General features: G+C 37.6%; 1 long non-coding RNA gene across 1 annotated transcript; it reads left to right on the plus strand.

Annotated features, from left to right (window-relative positions):
* Positions 1 to 9,533: 9,533 nt before the first annotated feature.
* LOC131803521 (uncharacterized) lies at positions 9,534 to 10,919 on the plus strand. The gene is made up of 3 exons (XR_009342632.1): positions 9,534 to 10,016; positions 10,085 to 10,623; positions 10,720 to 10,919. It is a non-coding gene; the product is annotated as an uncharacterized LOC131803521 (long non-coding RNA).
* The last annotated feature ends 3,424 nt before the right edge of the window (positions 10,920 to 14,343 follow it).

The raw sequence follows: 14,343 nt of genomic DNA on the forward strand, positions 1-14,343 counted from the left end.
CATCCTTTTGCCCCACAAGTGGTAAAGGATTTGAATCGTAAGACGTGATCGTTTACACACATCCTTTTGCCCCACAAGTGGTAAAGGATTTGAATCGTAAGACGTGATCCTGACGATAACTAAACCGAAACATTTTTTGGTGACGTTATCCACAAGGTGTGAGGACGTAACGCACGCGTACCAATTTCAAAAACCCCCTTTTTGGAGCTCTGGAGGAAAACCAGGAGGAAATTGCCGGTAACTAATCATCATACAACAACTGCTGCTACTCGCTGATAAATCAACAAACAATAATGGCAAACGTTCAAGAGCTTATTTCTCAGCAAGAAGAAAGAGGCAGCAATTTCGAAAAATTCGTCTCTACTATAAAGAAGGCACCTCTTGAAAGGAGAACGGAAGAGTTCTACAAGAGCAAACTTGATGAACTAAGGCTGTTATGGCAGAATTTTGAGAAGGCAGAAAACAGAATTCGCGATGATCCATCATTGTCAGAGGATGATCCGTATATTGCTCGGAATCTATATAGAACGATTGGAGAGAAGTTCAGCTCAACAATGGAATATATAGACGCGGAAATAAAGAAACTGAGGTCAGCCAAAAGTAAGCCAGTTCCCACCTTGAGAGAGAAATCGACTGAAGTTGTCGCAGGAGACAAAATACCTTCCCGTGTTGATGGGCTTGTCAGAATGATAAATGCTCGAGTGAGTGCCCTTAGTCGTCACTTGCAAGGCTTGGGCACAATCGAAGCGGAACAGCCGAAGCAATTTTATAGCATCAAAGAAGATACTATAAAAAAGCTATGGAATCAAATAACGGAGTTCTACGATGAAATATTGCAGCAGATTGAAGATCCATCGAAAATTGGATTAAGTCAAGAAAACTACGATATGCTGGAAGATTCGGTACAAGACAACTTAATAAAACTTGCAGTCTTGAAAGACAAATGCAGCGAAACCGTGACCATTGCACCTCAATTAGGGAGTGACATTATAGCACACAGTTCACTCCCACTACCAAAGGTAACAATTCCTCAATTCAATGGGGATTGTTTGAAGTGGCGTCAGTTCTATGAACTTTTCTTGGAGATGGTAGACAAACAGTCTCTTCCAAGTGTTCAAAAAATGTGGTATCTCAAAACCAATTTGTCTGGCGAGGCTGGCAAACTAATCAGTCATCTATCCTTGACAGAGGATAATTACAAAACGGCATGGATGTTGCTGCAAGAACGTTATAACAATAAGCGGGTTCTTGTTTCCACTCTAGTAGAACGGATTTTGAGTCAACCAAATGGAACTTCATCAACGGCCTCCATCAAGGCTCTGCATGACACTACAAAGGAATGCATGTTAGCCCTCAACAATCTTCAAATCGACACAACGTCTTGGGATGCTCTATTGATTCAATTGATCACAAAGAAATTGGATCACGCTCTGTACATACGATTCATGCAATCACTGGCGAATCCGAAGGAAGTTCCTACTATGAAAGAGCTGTTTTCATTTTTGGAACTTCAATTCGAATCAATGGAATCGATTGGAAAAGCGGCATCTACGCACAAGGGTTCAACCTAAACTGTTTCGTCCGTAACATCAGTGGAGGATCACAGGAGTTGTAAACTATGCAAGAACGACTCCCATCCAATTTATCATTGTAAGAAGTTCTTGGCAATGACAGAAGGTGAGCGATTGAAATGGATACAGCAACATAAATTGTGTGTAAATTGTTTCAAATCGGACCATGCAGCAAAAACTTGTTTTTCTGGCAACTGCAAAATATGTAGTAATAAGCACAATACACTGCTACATTTGCCAAAAAAGTCTCAACCGTCGCCGAAGGCCTCAAATCAATCACCACCAACAAAAATCGATATCGCACCAGTTAACATTACTGCAGTTTCTTCGGCATCAGCAGAAGATCGGAAAAATGTAATTCTAGCAATGGCTAGAGTCATCATCAAAGCGACTAACGGTATGTCAGGCGAATTTAGAGCGGTGTTAGACTCGGGTTCGCAAGTGAACATTGTGACGGAAAGACTCATACAAAAATTGTCACTTAGAACAGCAGATGCCTCTTTATCTATTTCCGGAGTCGGAAGGATTCAGAAGAAGGCTTATCATCGGGTAAACATACAAATGTTATCAAGCAATTCTGAATTTTCCACAAATTTGGAAGCATTTGTTTTGCCCACAATTATACCTCCGCAACCAAATCATGATTTGGATATACAAAACTGGCAAATTCCCAAGAATATTAGATTAGCAGACCCTAATTTTAACGTTCAAGGAAAAATTGACATTTTACTCGGAGCTGAATTTTACTTCAGTTTAATGCAACCAGGCACAATAAAACTAAATGGTCATCAACCCATACTCCAAAATACTGCGCTTGGCTGGATTGTAGGTGGTTTAGTTCAACAATCGTCAACGGACGACACATCAGCAGCGCTAACATGCGCAATTTTTAGTGAAACATCACTGGAACAAGCTATCGAAAAATTATGGAAACTTGAGGAAGTGGAATCAACTGAAAAGGTCATGTCTCCATTAGAAACCCTTTGCGAATCTCACTTCAATCAACATGTTAAGACGGATAAGAATGGTCGTTTCATCGTCAGCTTTCCGTTTCAAGAATCTCCAACAGCATTGGGAAAATCACATGCAATGGCTTATAACCGATTTATGAGCCTTGAACGCCGACTTCTACAGAAGGAAGATATCCGAAGTCAGTACATTAAATTTATGCGAGAATATGAACAATTAGGACACATGCAAAAGATTGACGTGTGTACCGTATCAAATCCTAAATATTTTATTCCGCATCATTGTGTTCTCAAGCCCGATAGTACAACAACAAAACTTAGGGTTGTATTTGACGCATCAGCGAAAACTTCATCAGGTCAATCGTTAAATGATCTAATGTATACAGGACCAATCGTACAAAGTGAATTGTTTTCTATTTTGCTGAGGTTTCGATTGCCAAAATTCGTCTTCACAACCGATATTGAAAAGATGTACAGGCAAATTTTAATGCATCCCGATGATCAAAGGTATCAGCTAATTATCTGGAGAGAGGATCCATCTCATCCAGTCAGTTATTACAAACTTAATACGGTCACATATGGGACACGTTCAGCACCGTATCTGGCTACAAAATGCTTACAAAAGATTGCAAACGAGAACATGGAGCGTTATCCATTAGGCTCACAAATGCTGAAAGATAATTTTTATATGGATGACGGTCTCGGCGGTGCAGATAGCCTAAGTACAGCTATTGAAATACAAAAGGAGTTAATAACAATCTTGAAACAACACGGCTTCATTCTAAGGAAATGGTCATCCAATACACCAAGATTGCTGAAGGACATACCACATAGCGATCGAGAAGTGAACCTGGATCTCAACGAATCACAAACAATAAAGACGTTGGGATTATATTGGATGCCGCAAGCAGATCAATTTTGTGTAAAAACGAACATTGATCATAATGAAATCATATCAAAACGAGTAGTTACGTCTGAACTAGCAAAATTATTTGATCCGCTTGGCCTACTTGCACCGATTGTGGTGAAGGCAAAAATATTTATTCAGCAGCTGTGGCAACATACATTAGATTGGGACGAAGCATTACCCGAAAAACTTTGTGCCACTTGGAAAACATTTCGAAGGGAATTGGAAGGTCTCAACAACTTTAAGATACCGCGACATGTATTCTGTGGAGTGATCCCGACGAAAACCCAGTTGCATGTGTTTACCGATGCATCGGAAAGAGCTTTTGGCGCGGCTATTTATATTCGTTTTATTGGAAAAGATGGACGAGTCGTCGTACGTCTGATCTGTGCTAAATCCAGGGTAGCTCCTTTGAAAAAACAAACTCTACCACGATTAGAGCTATGTGCCGCAGTGGTAGCAGCTCAACTGGCTACCAGGGTGAAAAATGACCTAAGGCTTCAGAATAATCCGATGTTTTTATGGACTGATTCTGAAATAGTACTCGCCTGGATAAAATCAAGGTCCAACGTATATAAGACTTTTGTGGCTAATAGGGTATCCACCATACAAAACTTAACATTGCCAGAACAATGGAACCACGTTAAGTCAAAAGAAAATCCTGCCGACATTTTATCCCGAGGACTCTCGCCAGCTGATCTTTCTAAATGCCGATTATGGTTTCATGGTCCAGTTTTTCTTCATGGAAAGGAAGAACTATGGCCGACCAAATTCTCTCCGCAGGAGGATATAACAAATAGCATGGAGTTAAAGACTGCAGCTACGACGTCAATAGTAACTTCTGACATGCATCTAATACATATGATCGAGCACAAAAATTCATTCAGGAAGTTACAAAGAATTTTGGCATACGTGCTTAGATTCACCAGCAATGCACGTATGCAAAAGGCACACCGGCCTCAACATATAGCAGTGTCTTCCAAAGAATTAGACGACTCCCTTCGTCGAATAATTCAAGCCGTACAATCATCTGAATTTGCAGCTGATATCAACGCGTTGAAGGCTGAAAAGCAGATTAATAAGCATAGCTCGCTATGCAGTTTATCACCGTTTTTGGATGATGAAGGCATTCTTCGGGTTGGTGGAAGGTTGGAGCATGCTATGCTACAAATGGATGCGAAACACCAAATGATATTGCCTTATAATGATCCTTTGGTGAAATTGCTATTTAAGACAGTTCATGAAGAAAATAAACATTGTGGAGCTCAAGCCTTGTTAAACGCAATAAGACAGCGATTCTGGCCAATAAAAGGCAAGATAACAGAAAGGTCTACCGTTCAAAGATGCATAAAATGTAATAGAGCGCGACCACAACTGTATCAACAAATAATGGGAAATTTACCAGCAACAAGGGTAGTTCCTGCTCGACCATTTATCAACTCTGGGGTCGACTACTGTGGGCCATTTTGGATCCATTACAAAGTCAGGGGCAAGCGACCAACAAAGGCTTATGTCGCTGTATTCTGCTGCTTTGCAACAAAGGCTGTTCATTTGGAGCTCGTATCGGACCTATCAACCGAATCATTCATTGGCGCTCTTAAACGATTTATAGCTCGCAGAGGTCACTGCCAAAATATATATTGCGATAACGCTACAAACTTTGTTGGAGCCAAAAATAGTTTAGAGGAATTATCTGAAACCTTATATTCGGACAAGGCGCAAGAGCTACTTTTATCAGCTGCAAGTTCCAAGGGCATACAGTTCCATTTCATTCCACCAAGAGCTCCGCATTTCGGAGGCTTATGGGAAGCTGCAGTAAAGTCCGCAAAACGTCTCTTGGTCCGTAGTGTTTCAACGGAAACACTTACTCATGAAGAATTAGAGACAATAATAGTAGAAATCGAAGCTATTTTAAATTCGCGTCCGCTCACACCTCTTTCAAACGATCCAGATTGCCTTGATGCATTGACGCCGGTACATTTTCTAATCGGCGAAGCTCTAACTTCGCAGGTAGATAGTAGAGCAGAAACTTCGAAAACATCCAGGATAACACACTGGAAGTTAATTTCGCATATTAAGCACCAATTCTGGAAAAGGTGGTCGGAAGAGTACCTACAAGAACTCCAGCAACGTAACAAATGGAGGCAAAAGATGCCCAATCTTAGAAAAGGAGATATGGTCATTATAAAGGAAGACAATCTACCTCCAATGAAGTGGCCATTAGGGAGAGTTCTTAACGTATTTTTCGGTGATGACGGAGCTGTAAGAGTTGCTGAAATAAAAACCTCAACCGGGGTATTCAAGCGGGCCATCCATCGACTAGCACCACTGTTTCCAGAAGATCATGATAATGCTATAATTGACAAAGATACAACTCAAGAAAGCACAATTTCCCACAAGAAAAAATCGGTAACAGATGAACATGGAAGAGATGCCATTCCGGCAAAAAGAGTGAGAATTGCAAACAGTCCTATAATACTATCAGTATTATTAACATTGTTCCTAATACCTATGGTCCTGTGCAACAATTTGAAAGTTACACAATTTCACAATGATCCAGGATTGTATTTTGAAGGGTTAGGAACAATGAAATTGAATACAGCAGAATGGAAGATGTTAGTATATTATGACTTAAAGCCCTTTGTTTCGGAAATAGAGTCATTGGCATCCGGCTTACAAACGTTGCAGCAAATGTGCCATGTAATGCATCAGCATGAGATGTGCAACATTTTTGTAAACAACCTGAAGCAGACGAAAAATGAATTACTACAAGACAAAGAATTATTCATCAACAAACGTGTAAAAAGATCTCCATTCAACACAATTGGGAATATTGCGCACTCACTTTTTGGCGTTCTTGATACGGACTATGCGGAAGAAATGTCAAAGACTATCAACCAGGCAAAAGGCGAACAGGACCACATAATCAGTCTATTGAAAAATCAGACTTCAATAATTGATTCAACTATTAATGTTATAAAAAGAGATGAGATTAACACTCATCAAAAAATACGGGAGATTTTGAAAATGATTGACAAACACAATAACGATATAGCTGAAGAATCCGCCCAGTTCAACAATTCTCAACTGTTTGGACTTCTATCAACGCATTTGATGTTATCCGCAATAAAGCTACAGAGAACACAGGCCGAAATCCTTAATGTACTTACGGATACTCATCATGGAAAAATAAGTCCCCTGTTATTGGCTCCTCAACAATGGAAAGAAGAAATTAGTGTCATTAAGGCTAATCTTCCAATTTCACATGCGTTGCCAACATCAGGTGACAATTTGATTCAACTTTATAAGCTTATGAGTGTCAAAGGGGCAGTTACAAAATATGAAATCATTTTTGAAGTGAAGATACCCTTAGTTAACCAACAGTTTTTTGAGTTGTTCAAAATAGTTGCAGTTCCAACAATACAAAATGACACCTTAATCGCCATTCAACCAGAAACGGAATACATATCTACCGATGCACATAGAGAAGAATATATTCTTGTCAAATCAGAGGATATCTCAAGCTGCCTCAAACCAAACGATGATGAATATATTTGCAGAAATCAGCAGTCAAAGCTCAAGAAAAATGCACTTGTTAACCCTTGCGAGATCAATATCTTGAATAACCAATCAACTAGCATTTGCCGTCTTCACAAAATTACTGGAACAGCAGTTTGGAGTCAATTACATCATCAAAATAAATGGATCTTTGCTACTACAGCCGATATTGAATCTTCAATGGTATGCGGATCTGAAACCAACCTCATCATCATTAAAAATTCCGGAATAATGGAAATTGGTCCTACCTGCGTAATAAAAAACAAATTTGTTACGATACATGGACATTTTGCAGCTTCCAGTAGTTTACATACATCCTATGTAAGATTGAAAGGCATTCAATATATAAGTCGACAAGAGGAAATTGAAAAGGTTTCAACAAATACCAATACCACCTCTTACAAGATTCATCAAGAAGAATTGGATAATATACAAAAACAGTTGCATGAATCGACTCTAAAACACCTACCACAATTAATTCACTCATCAAATCAACATCATCAAGCAGTTAGCTACGCATCTTTAGCTTGCTGCATTCTTATTTTACTTGGCCTGCTGAGTTGGAGGATCCACACAAAATTTAAGAAGCCATCTCAATTCATACCTACACCAGCTATAAGATCTCATCAATCAACAATCGATGTTACAATGGAGGCATTCCCACATGCATCCAACCCAGGCGCAATCATTGAACAATGTCAACGCGGCGGAGAATGTTAAAACATACATAAATATTTTTTTTTATTGTTCTATAAACATACTTTAGATTTAATTACCAAAAACAAACAATAAATACAAAATCAAACACACCTACATATTTATACGTTTTAAAACTGCTTATATAGCATTATTATATCACATATTTGGACTATTTTATTGTTACAGTTAATTTTCTTTATTTTAGTTCATTGGCCATTGGTTCATTCACTTTTTGCAATGTTTTAAAGTTTCTTTAACACATTTATTTATTTTGCTTACATAGCATTTAATGTCTACTAGTAACCGACCTACATTACAATTAATTTATATCAGCATTTATCAATAGCATTTTTTAATTAATTATGTTAAGAAATTATGTATATAAAGACAGCCAGAAATAAAGAAAATTCAGTCGTCTTTTGTAGTGACTAAACTAAGAGTTTTAATTACTATCTAGGCGGCTTCCTTCAAGTTCATGTGCTTGGAAGGAAATTAATTTGGATACTAAGTGTCAGTTCAAATTTATGTGTTTGGATTGAATCGCACTAGATCCTACTATCATAACATATACATTATGGGGTCTGCGACGAATAATTAGACATGTTACAAAGGGAATGACAAAGTTAATACACCCTCCTTTCCAAGGTGGAGGGTATAATAAAAGTGAATGCTATTGAATTATTCGAAAATAAAATATTTAAGAATTGGGTTTCGATAAATTTGAAGTGACGAATTATGTGAAATGTTTTGAATTTTGATGGAAGTATTTAACTGAATGAAAAAACAAGTAAAAAGCAGTATGTTCGGCCTGGCCGAACTTTGAATACCCTCCACCATTTAGAACGAATTTGAAATTTTTCGAAAAAGATAACATTCGCTAAAAATTCTGTTAACATTTTAAAAATAACGAATATAGCCGTTATATTAGGGCCTGTACGACGTGCACCCACATAGGCATTGTTTGTGACAAGCCATTGCCATATTCAAATTCGGAACTTGAAATAAACGGTGAATAATGACGCTAAAATCATCAAAATACCGAATATAAGGAGGTACTGATATATGGGGGCTATACGAAGACCTGGACCTGCATAGGCAATTTTCTGTCAGAGACCGTAGTTCCCATTGGGAACTCTGTAGTTCCTATTACGAACTCTAAATACGTAATTTGAAACTACTACGGTGAATAATGACGCTATAATCATGAAAATACTGAATATTGGGAGGTACCGTAATATGGACATAGACAATTTTGTGCCTTAGGCTGTACTATCCATTTCGAACTTCAATCACCAAATCTGAAACAATTCCGATAAAAAATGTCCCTAAAATCATCAAAATACCGAATATAGGGAGGTACCGCTATGTGGGGGCTATACGAAGGCGTGGACCAGCATGGCCATTTACAAACTTAATATGCCTACTGGCAAAATAAACATGCGTGCAAAATGTTAGCCTTCTATTTCACTTCGTTCGAAAGATAGAATGATTACAACAGACAGACAGACGGACACGGCTAAATCTTACGCTGATCAAGAATATATATACTTTGTTGGGTCTAAGGTCGTTATTTCGATGAGTTACAAACGGAATGACAAAATGAACATACCCACTATAGTATGGTGGAGGGTATAAAAAGAAAAATATAAAAGATAAATTGAGAAAGTTATTCAAATCGGACGCACATGTTCGGTGTGATTGCCTAAAAATTATTTTTTTCTCTATTCGTTCCAAATTTAATTTTGAATTTGATTTAAAGTTTCCTCTTTTTCATCGATAACTAATACTCACACTTTCTATTCTTATCTTTTCAGATTGGTGACTGCCTAGATTTGGATTGGAACGAAAGGTAAGATTGAGACACATGATATTTTCGTTTGCTATAGTGATACCCTCAACTAGGTCCACACTTTGGCCAGATTGTTGGATACGACATCATTTCAAATTTAGATGTGTTTCATCGTGTCTTATCGATTCCAGACTCTAACGTCATAAATCGATGACTGACAGCTCTGCGACCTTGTGTACAACACTCTTCTGCCTTGTGCCATAGTTGCGTATGGGAATATAAAGGAAGAGTGCACAAATGGTCAAGGACAGTCACAACGTGACTGCTCAGGAATCGAAGACATATTGTTAGAGTCTGTAAATCTGGTATGCTTCCGTTCGTAATCCAACGAATTCTTTCTGACAACTGCTGTTGTGTCTAGGGGAGTTGCCTCCTTTGGTTACAAGAAAAAGTTTTCCATGGTCTCAACGATCAAAAAAGATAACTAGGGAAGTTACTCAAATTGGATATTTAATTCACAGAAGGTAAGTATATATAGAAATGCTGAAAATTGTATAAAAAGTATTAATAAGTTATTTTTTTATCTTTCCAGGCATTCATTACGTTTAGGCGATAGAATCTGCCTGTACTACAACAACAGGAAATTACACATGATTCATGTAATTCTGCGCTCCTTTTTTCTTCAGACTTTCAGCTTTTGTCAGAATGTCGGATACGATGGTTTGCAAATGCACTGAGGTGTATTTGTTCTTTTTGTCTTCTGGCTTCCAGACTCTAGTGTCGTAAGTCGGGTAAAGTACGGATCTGCGACCTCGAGTACAACAGTTCCCTGTCCCGTGCCAAAGAGCGAACGACTACGGCTTCACCGCGAAAGGGGAATTGCACTAATGGTCAAAGACAATAACCTTGTGACTGCTCCGGATGCGCAGACATCAACTAGAGTCGGTAAACCCAGAGTGCTTTCATTCGTACTCGCAATCCTGACGTACTTCGCAATCCTGACATCTGCTGTTAGAGTCTAGAAGATTGGACGCCTGTTCGAATGAAACAACAGGGTTCCGAACTACACCATCATCAAATCTTCTACCCGAGACTTATAGAGGACGTACTGTCAGAGCTTCTAAACTAAACGTAAGATGTTGTGTTTAATTTCAATTTAATTTCTTTTAAAATGCAACCCTTTGTTCTTTTTCTTCAATTTATCAAATACCATTTTATTCAACTTAGTGATGACAAGTTGTTAGTGATGACAAATTGTAACGAGCAAAGATGATCAATTTGCGCCTCTCTTGTGACATCTAGGCTTGCTCGCTACTTTTTAACTTACTTGTTATTCGGATTTTCGTCCAACAAAATCATCTTCACAACACTCATTGTCCAAAAGGTAAAGTTATATTAGTTTTTCGACTAATAAAATATTCAATAAAACCGCCAATTTTTATTATTTAAAATTTTTAATTACTTGTGTTTTATTTTCCTTTTTTCATTTTCGCTGCTTCACAACATTTTTGGTCTCTTCGAGCCGAGATACGTGCTTCCAGCAACAAAAAAATAATCTGCTTTTTCTTCCCCTTTTTGAAAAAGCTTTGACTTCGTCAACAACCAGTGCCTTTATCCATCCATCAAACACTCGCAGCCTATCCATCCCTTCACATATTTTCATATTAATGGACATCTCATCAATAAGAAGGTACGTACCATCTTTTGAGAGAGCATAAACCGCGAGTGTTTCGTTTTGAAATAAAAATAATATTACAAAAACAACGAACAAAGTGCTTAACTACGGTTTTACAAGTGTCCGTCCGTCGGTAATTCGTTTTGTTCATATATTTCCAACAGTGCCGGTTTGTTAATCCGTATAATAAATCTCTTCAAGAATATTACACTCTTAATATACGCGCTCTTAGTGAAGAAAACTCAGTAAAAAGTGCAATACATAGGCATTGATCAGTGATCTTTATTGTGGTTGTATTTGGCTATTTTGTGATCTTTGCATAAAGAAGAACAAAATAAACAATAACAACATTACTGTTGGATATAACAACAACAATACAATCACATAATAGTGCTGTGTACTCTGTGGCTGGTTGATTTGTAATAGGTAATCAGTAACCAAGTACAGGGTGTAATAGGTCTGTTCGGGCAAAAATTGGAAAATTTGTTTATTAGGTCTGTTCGGACCAAAAATTAAATTAATTTTTTTTGGAAACATACGGTTCAGTTGGAAATAGTTCAGGTCCGTATAGAGTGCACCCTACATTCGGTCGTTCGATATTTAATAATAATTTTCGTTATTATTATATAGTCTAAAAATATAAATTAAATATTTTTAATTTTTTGAATATTTATTTGAGTTTTTTGTCCTTTTTGTCCGTGTACCCTACAATCAGTAATAAATATTGATTTTTATTGATTTTTTGCAATTTTTTGGCGATTTGTTTTGGCTTTTAAATTATTTATTTTCGGAAATAATTTTGTTGTGTATATTTCGATACACAAATCAAATTCTCTGTATTTTTCGATACACTGAGAAAAAAATCGTGTAGTTTTCTGCACATAGCGAAACATACTTTGCCAAATTAGCAAAAACTTTTTCAAGTTTTTTTAAATATATACTTTTTAATACTCATAAAAAAACCAAGTGTGTATTATTCGATACACAGTGAAAATCTTTTCGATTTTCATTACACCGAGAAAATTTATGGACATTTTCTCCTTACTTTTTTATTGAAATTTTCAAAAACAAAAACAAATTATTTTCTTATTTGGGTGTTGTATTTGTTAGCATTCTCTAACAAATAAAATCATTTTCGTGCTCTTCTAATATTTGCAATATAAATATAAATAATTCCATTCAATTTTCGTTGAGTTTTACCAATTTTACGTTGGTTTACATTGATTTTGCGATTTTTAAATTCATTTCTTGTTCTCTTTGGTTGAATTCATAAAGCTTTATACTTTACAATGCCACTATCTCCACTTGATTTCTTTATCAGAACAACTGATGCTCTGGTAAAATTTGAAGCCAGCTTTACTTATCTTCGAGAGGAAGAGTTGGACATATATTCCCTTAATGTTCAAGCCGCTGAGGCAAGGGAATTGTGGAGTAAATTGAAGGAAATGTTTGACCAATGTCTTACATATCTCCAAACTTCTGAAGATGCTGAAAGCGAAGACATCACATCTGCAGAAAGTAAATAAGACTTTGCGTATAGGGCATATGTAAACTTCATTGCTTCTATAAATCGTAAATTGGAACAATTACGTGCCATACAAAAAATTCTAACCCTTCCTTAATTCAAAGTTTGAATAGTAACCAGCAGTCTCAACGCTCGAATTCACATGTTTCACATGTAACTAGCACTCCAAGAGTAGTTTCTCCTCCTCATTCAGAAATTTTGCTTCTGTCTGGCGTTTCGCGCCATACGGAACCGTCAGTTGAAGTTTTCGCTTCAAATGACAATGTAATGCATAGTCTGAATCTACCGCCATGCGATATAGATGTTTTCAATGGCGATTTCCTTTCCTGGCCTTCCTTTAGGGATCTGTTTTCTGCAGAATACATCAACAACAGTCGACTTAGTAACATTGAAAAATTATGTTATTTACTTAAAAAAAAACCAGAGGGGAAGCAAAAGACATCATTTCAAAGTTTCCGCTGACACACAAAAGTTTCGCTTTAGCGTGGCAGGCCTTAAAAGAGACGTATGACAATGTCCGAATCTTGGTTAACAAACAATTGAAATTGCTCTTTGATCTTCCAGTTCTCGATAATGAGTCCAGTGCTGGTTTGAAAAATCTACAACGAGCAATCAATGGATGCATTTCGGCTATAGCGATCTATGACGTTTCTACGAACGACTGGGATCCCATATTAGTCTTCATATGCATTCAAACATTGCCTAAGCACACGGTCTCGCTTTGGGAGCAGACGGTCAAAGACAAGTCGGCTTTGTCTGATTGGAAGGATTTGTATCGTTTTCTTACGGACAGGATCCAGACCCTTACTTGTCTGCGAGACATTCGTGGCATTGACTCGTCAAAAAAGGTTGAGAAAAAAGTGCGGACTCACCTAAGAAAGTCCGTACCTTCTGTGTCTTCTAGCGCTTCTTCCTTTAAATCTTGCTTTCTCTGTCCTAAATTGGTTCATCCATTGCATCATCATCAAATGCTTCAATTGTTGTCTGAACTGTCTGACGGTTGGTCGTGAAGTTAAAAAATGTGTATGTAAACACAATTGTGGGAAATGCAATAAGCGACATCACACATTTTTACATCGTGAGATGTCAAATCAATCAAATTTTACACCAGCAGCGACTCCGTCGCAAACAATTCCTAACCAATCCATCAATGCGAATCCAAATATTCCCTCGACTTCGTCAGGTATATCCCACTCTGTCAATAGGCAAGTGTATCATATTTCGCAAAACAAAAATGTTGTTTTGGGTACCTCAATGGTGAATTTAATTCACCAAGGCATCACATACCCTGTTCGTGCCCTGATCGACCCAGCTTCTGAAGCGTCTTTCATCTCTGAAAATTTGCAACGTCATCTTGGTATTGCTACTACGTCGACCCAAGCTACGATTTCTGGATCATTGGATCATTACTGGTCCCATTCCCAATTCTACAATTACGGTTTTAACAACAACTATCAACTTTCCGGAAGAAGATCTTAACAAGACTCTTCTTCGATTCTGGGAATGGGAAGAACCTCCAAAACGCGCTATCTTGTCTGCTTCGGACAAATTCTGTGAGGAAAATTTCAAAAAGACGACTCGACGGGACTCAGAAGGCAGATATATTGTCACACTTCCTATTATTCCTGAATTCGCAGGCCAACTTAGTCAT

Source organism: Musca domestica, unplaced genomic scaffold (genome assembly GCF_030504385.1).
Source record: "Musca domestica strain aabys unplaced genomic scaffold, Musca_domestica.polishedcontigs.V.1.1 30, whole genome shotgun sequence".
Lineage (NCBI taxonomy): Eukaryota > Metazoa > Arthropoda > Insecta > Diptera > Muscidae > Musca > Musca domestica.